Raw genomic sequence first — 7,153 nt, 5'->3', positions numbered from 1 at the left:
ACATGTAGTAGGGTGGCCTATCTATAAACAAAAGACTGCGTCGTTATTGTGACTGATGTATTTTTGCAATAAGTATTTTATTACCGAGCCATTTTTTGTATTTTTACAGCTTCTCCTAGATTTCTACATGAACAGATCAAGAGTGAGAGCAGGACTGAACTCTAGCTGCCCAGGCGAGTGTTGAACTGAGGTAAATCTGATAATGCAGTTCTTAATGTGACCACTGGGTGGCGTCAAATTTGTGAGAATTTAATTTCTATCTATCTATCTATCTATCTATCTATCTATCTATCTATCTATCTATCTATCTATCTATCTATCTATCTATCTATCTATCTATCTATCTTTTGCTATCTATACATCTGTTTTACTGTCTGTCTATCGGTCTGCCTGTCTTTCTGTCTATCTGTTTTACTATCTATCTGTTTTACTGTCTGTCTGTCCATAATGATTCATCACATCAAAAGTGCATTACAAATATGTTGCATTTTTATTTTGATGTATATTTTTATTTTATGTATTTTTACACACATTCATATTTCCACACATTGAATGCGCATCGATGGATTTGCTCTTCAGTGTTTATAGACTTTCAGCTGTGAAAACTAAACCACACTAAACTAAACTGAACATCAAAGCGCTATAGATATAAAGATGATATGAAATATATTATAAATATACACTCAATATATAATAAAATTAAAGCAGTGTAAACTCATTTGATGTTATTTGATAATCATTTAATATTTACGGTTTGATAAAATATCTGTCCCTACCAGTGTTAGTGTAGTATTATTTATTTTGGTGTATAATTGCTATGAGATTGCGTTGGAAACATGTGCTGGATAAGTTAGCAGTTCATTCCGCTCTGGCGACCCCAGATTAGTAAAGGGACTAAGCGGAAAAGAAGATGAATGAATGAACATAAAACAATTAAATTGTCCCAAAAAATCTCAAGTATTGTGTTGTTTCAGCTCATTTTAAATAAGTAGTTTGAACAAGCACACTGTAAAAAAAATAATAGTTGCCTTAATTTTTTGAGCTGGATTAAATTAACTTTGAAATTAACCATTGAACTTATACTAAATGAATCTGACTTAAAACAGCTTACATAACTTATAAAATTAAGTTAAAACATGATTAACTTACTTTAATAAGTTACAATGAACTAAAAACAAATGGGGGTGACATATTGGATCAGTGGTTAGCACTGTCTCCTTACATCAAGAAGGCTGGTTCGAGTCCCGGCTGGGTCAGTTGGCATTTCTGTGTGGAGTTTGCATGTTCTCCCGTGTTGATGTGGGTTTCCTCTGGGTGCTCCGGTTTCCCCCAATGTCCAAAGACATGTGCCATAGATTAACTGAATAAACTTAACTAAATTGGGTGTAGTGTATGGGTCTTTCCCAATACTGGGTTGCAGCTGGAAGGACATCCACTGCGTAAAACATATGCTGGATAAGTTGGTGGTTCATTCCGCTATGGCAACCCCTGATAATAAAGAGACTAAGCTGAAGGAAGATAAATAAATGAAGTTGATTGAACATTAAACAATTAAGTTGTCCCAAAAAACCTCAAGAATTGTGTTGTTTCAGCTCATTTTAATTAAGTAGTATGAACAAGGAGCAAAAATACTTTATTAAACCAGCAAACTAGTCTGTATTAAGAAGTAAAAGAAGTCTCATCCTCAACTCTTTTACAGCCAAGCCAGTTTTCTGCGTTCCTCCTCCCATCAGTTCATGTTTAATTCTTTATGAGCCTCTGGCATTCACTTCAAAACTTCTCAGCAGGAATTCCTGTTAGTTGGAGACTTTCCCTTAAAGCGTCCTTAACTTTAACCATCTGATCCCGCATTGTATCTAAAGCAAGCAGCTTCACCATGGCAGCCCTAAAAATCAGAAACAGCCAGCGCTTCTTACACACTGGCACATTTCTTGCATCCTCCACTCAGAATATATACGTTCTGATGGGACGAGGTGTTTTTGTGAACATACATAACTTTAATTATGAGATCTGCTAACATGGAGACCAGCTGTGAAAGGGGATTTACTGGTTTGGATCTCATTACCGCAGAGTCTGGCCGCTGCCACTGAGCTGAATACTAATGCGGCTCCGCTCTGCATGCTAACAGTCCTCACATAGTCAAACTTTTGAGTTTGTATAGAAGAATGAGTGTTAGGGATGGAGAATAGAGCGTGAGGGCGATGGGAGGGAACACATATAATGCCTCGGGTGAGAACACTCCGCATTTGGACACTTTAAAAAAGACCACTTGTTTTAGGCGAAATACTCAGGCTTGATGATTTCATGTAAATGTATGTGTGTTGCCCTGTTATGAATATCTGTAAAGTAGCAGCTTACTGTATTTTGTGATTCTTGTTTTTTTTTTATTTATGCTTTTGAATTGCATCATGGGACCTTGATTTATTTTATTTATTTATATTTATTTATTTATACAGGGACAATGTACAACATGACATGTTGTGCCAGAGTTAGCTATAAAGCTAATTTACATCTGTAGTTGTAACAAATTTAACAGTAAAAAAATAATACAATATACACTTTCAGGGCAACGCAGTGGCGAAGTAGGCACTGTCGCCTCACAGCAAGAAGGTCGCTGGTTCGAGCCTCGGCTGGGTCAGTTGGCGTTTCTGTGTGGAGTTTGCATGTTCTCCCTGCGTTCGCGTGGGTTTCCTCAGGGTGCTCCGGTTTCCCCCACAGCCCAAAGACATGCGGTACGGGTGAATTTGGTAGGCTAAATTGTCCGTAGTGTATGTGTGTGGATGAGTGTGTGTGGATGTTTCCCAGTGATGGGTTGTGGCTGGAAGGGCATCCGCTGCGTAAAACAAATGCTGGATAAGTTGGCGGTTCATTCCGCTGTGGCGACCCCAGATTAATAAAGGGACTAAGCTGACAAGAAAATGAATGAATGAATGAAAACACTTTCAGTACAATACATACAATACATCATTATCAGTAAAATGAAATCAAATCAGTGGCTGCATATTTGATTCTGTTTATGCCAAATTTATGAACAGTTTTAAAATGATTAAAAGTGATACTCTCTCTGATATGCACTGGTATTTTATTCCATCTTTCTGCTGCTTTAACTGAAAAAACTGACTGCTTAGCTTTGCAGTCTTTTTGCACGCAAATGTGACAGGATACAGGTTAATCTCCACTGCTGTATGAATATCTGTTATGTTAATGTACAAAATAAACCTGATTTAACGTCCACAAACCGGGATTGAAGCATCTTCCTTTATATTGTTCAGACACTGTGCTGATAAAGCAAAGCTGAAGTAAATCGCTGTAATTCATTACACACATGCACTGTTTTAAAACTTGTAAAACTCACTCTTGATCACATTTGAGGATGATTGATGATCCCAGCAAACTGTACACACCTTTTATTCCCGGCTGCTTTGCGCTCGTCCTCTCTTGTTGATATGATTATACAAGTTACTACAGAGACATGTTAATACGCAGCTGTCAATCAATTCGGTGGGCGGGGGGAGCGCACTCCTACGTCAAGTCGGTCTGAAAACCGCTCCAATTGGTCCACCGTTTTTATGTTGTTAATTTAAAAAAAAAAAGGACTGGGTGTGTTTATTTCACCCCAATATGATGGTATATACACTGTAAAAAATAAATTCGTAAAATTAACAGTAATAAAACCGGCAGCTGTGGTTGCCAGCATTTCACCGTTAAAAACACGGTACAAACCGTAAAAGTAATTTCTCATTTTTACAGTAAACTACCGTATTTCATTAATTTATAGATGTAATATGTCTGTATTTTGAATTACCCAATATCTACACATAATTTGTTACACAGTTAGACACGTTAACACAGCCATATGCAGGTGGTGATGAGGAAGTTATGTAATGAATCAATGCTCATCACAAACAACTTTTTTCCACAAGCAGAAAAGTTTATCAGTATATAGAAGGTGTTCAGTGTCATTCACACAGCTACTTAACACCAGTGTAACACGCATAAAATTAAAGTCATGAAATAAACATTGTTTATCAACATTAGATGTAACATAAATCTCTAATGTACATCACTGATGGGGAAACAACTACAAAGATCCACAGTAATGTCAACAAAAAACATAAAAAAAGTGATGTGCCATGCAGGGAATTCTGGGAAAGTAAATTTACGGTTAATCACTCTATATATTAAGGAAACATACTACTGAGCAGGTTACGGATTTTTACTGTAGCATTTTACAGTTTTTTACCGTTGAAATCACGGAAATTTTTACAGTGTACACTATACTACACTGAAAAAAAAATTATTCAAAGATGATTCCTTGGATTTATTCAATTTTTTTACATTAAGTGGTTGTAAACAATTTATTTGGACTGAATTTAAACAAACAAATTAAGTTGAACATTGCTCAATTTAATTTGTTTGTTTAAATTCAACACATAAATTGTTTGCAATAGTTTTGCATGCAACACTTTTTTCAGTGTATATATATATACTATATATATTATGTTATATATAAATATATATTATATATACACTATATATATAAAGAACTGTGTTGGTGTCATACTCCCTCTTTGCATATATTTCCAAAGATCCTGTGTTGCTAACTTTATTTTTATTTAAAAAATAGGGTATATGAGGGAAATATTAATGAGGGAGAGAACTACAATCCTTGAACCACTGCAAATAACACAATCACATCAAACATGACAGAGAATTATAAAAGTATTCAATTGAAGTTTTAGATTGTATTTACTTTTTAAGTTTATTGCAAATATACATAAATATTCAAATATTTAAGTATATTGAGGGAGATTTATCATTTGCAGTGCTTAATGGAAGCGGGCAGAGATAAATATCTGTTTTGGCGCACATTCATAAGTGCAACTTGCTGATTGGTGGAATTTCTGTTCAACACCAGTAAAGCTGCGGTCACACTGGGCTTTGTGTGTGCGAAATTCTGTCATGCGGCGCTGCGAAAAGGGGCGGGATTAAACAAGATGATTAGACATTTAAAAAAGCGAGTGATTGCTCCATGTTTTAAATTTCTGTCCAGAGAGGTCATGTTTTAATCCTCAATTGGTCTCATGCAGTCAAGTGATGCGATTACGCAGGTCAGAGTTCACCAAACTTGAACTTTGCACCGCAGCAACTGCGAAACGTGACGCATGACCCTGCGTTTCCGGTCTGACGCATTCGCGTGCGTATGAATGGAAGTCTATGGGAGGAAAAGCCCAGTGTGACCGCAGCTTAAAGCTGTTTTTCTAAATTGTCTTAAAAGTAAGCTCAATTAATGTGAACAGATTATACAATCATATACAATCAAAAAACAACCTCAGAGCTCGCAACAGGTCTGTCTATTAAACATTATCATCTATTGTTAAAAATCAGTTTGCCTGTGTTTTTGCTTCCGGCAGCCACTCAATTAGATGTGTTAATGTCTTTAGTCCTTCAGTAACTGCTCCATATTGATGAACCACTCCCAAGTGTGTGAACTCGGAAGTGTCTTTTGTTTTCTTTGGAATCGGTTTCCCCGTTCGCCCTGCTTTCAGAGGGATTTTTCTTCTCTTGATGAATATGGTTATGTGGGAATGATTGCTCATGGTCACAGTGAGGTCATCATGAGGTCATGTGAAGTGGCAAACAGCCACTCAAGTTCAGCGCCGCAAAAACTACAACCATGCAAATGCCCTTTTGCTCTCTTTAAAAGATGATTTAATTTTGCATCATTTATCAAAATAATACGATTACACTGGATTAAATACATCATCACTGAAATTAATAAATGCAACACATGCAGTACAGATTATATGTAAGCAATCAAGTTTGTTAAAGATATAAATAAAAGAAACTGTATTAAAATAACATTTATCAAATCATTAATAATGTCATTTGAGTAATAAATTAATAGAATAAAAACACATTTTATAAAAAAAATTTGAATACATACATATTAATTTCATCCTAGTTTGTTATAATCAAAATAAAAGAAATTGGGTAACGCTTTATAATAACTATACACTATGAATCTTTTATTAATCCATAGCAAATAGTTAATTCATTATTTGTTAAGCATTACCTCTACATTAATAGACGTTAGTAAGCAGTTTATAGATACAGCTACAAATGCTCTGTTCTTTCCTTATAAGCAGATGTATAACGTGCTTAATGATTGTCTTTTCATACTTAGTTAATGAATCATTTTTCATTACTAAATTAAGTATTGCATTATTTACATGCTAGCTATTTAAAAAATTTCTTTTTTTAAAGATCATTCAGAATGAGTAAGTAAATGATTAGTAAACTATTCAAATAAACATTTATAATTCTTATTATTCAGGCATATACTAATAGTTAATTTGTGTTAATAAACGCTTTATTAACTCAACTTCATCCAGTTTTGTGACCTAAAGTGAGGATTATTTATGCTCTGTAAATGCCTTTAATGTCATTTTAAGTCTCTGTTATATTCTAAACTGGAAAAAAGAAAATAAACCACATTATTTGTTTCAAGATGCACATATGAAACTGTATCAAATGCAAAGTAAATCTTTGCAGTCTTATCTAAAATAAATGACTACTGATATTGAGTAATTACTGTACTCAATTTTATGATGTATGTTGACACTCCTGTTGCTCAGCAATGTGTAAACTTTACAGTCATTTTATTTTTAGACAGGATTGCTAATATTTATTGTTCAGTTGATAAGCCATTCATTGTGATTTATTAGGGATTTATAAAAGCATAAATAGTCCTCGCTTTAGATTAGGTCACAAAACTGGATGAAGTTGAGTTAATAAAGAATTTGTTAACACACAAAGTAACTATTAGTATACGCCTGAACAATAAGATATATACATGTTAATTTAAATAGTTTAATAATCATTTACTAATGCATTCTGAATGCTCTTAAAAAACACCAACTACTCTTAAATAACTAGTTAGAAGTAAATAATAAAATACTTAACATAACAATCAAAAATATATAACCATTAAACACATTATAGATGTGCTTATAAGTCTATACACTCTCAGAAATAAAGGTATGTGAGTTGTCACTGGGTACCTTTTCAGACACATACTTAAAGGGGCCATATTGCTACCTCAAAAGTATGTATTAGTACCTACAAATTTTAGGAGGAACACTTTTGTACT

This window comes from Danio aesculapii, chromosome 10 (assembly GCF_903798145.1).
Source record: "Danio aesculapii chromosome 10, fDanAes4.1, whole genome shotgun sequence".
Classification (NCBI taxonomy): Eukaryota; Metazoa; Chordata; class Actinopteri; order Cypriniformes; family Danionidae; genus Danio; species Danio aesculapii.
Note: the sequence above shows the minus strand (reverse complement) of the source record.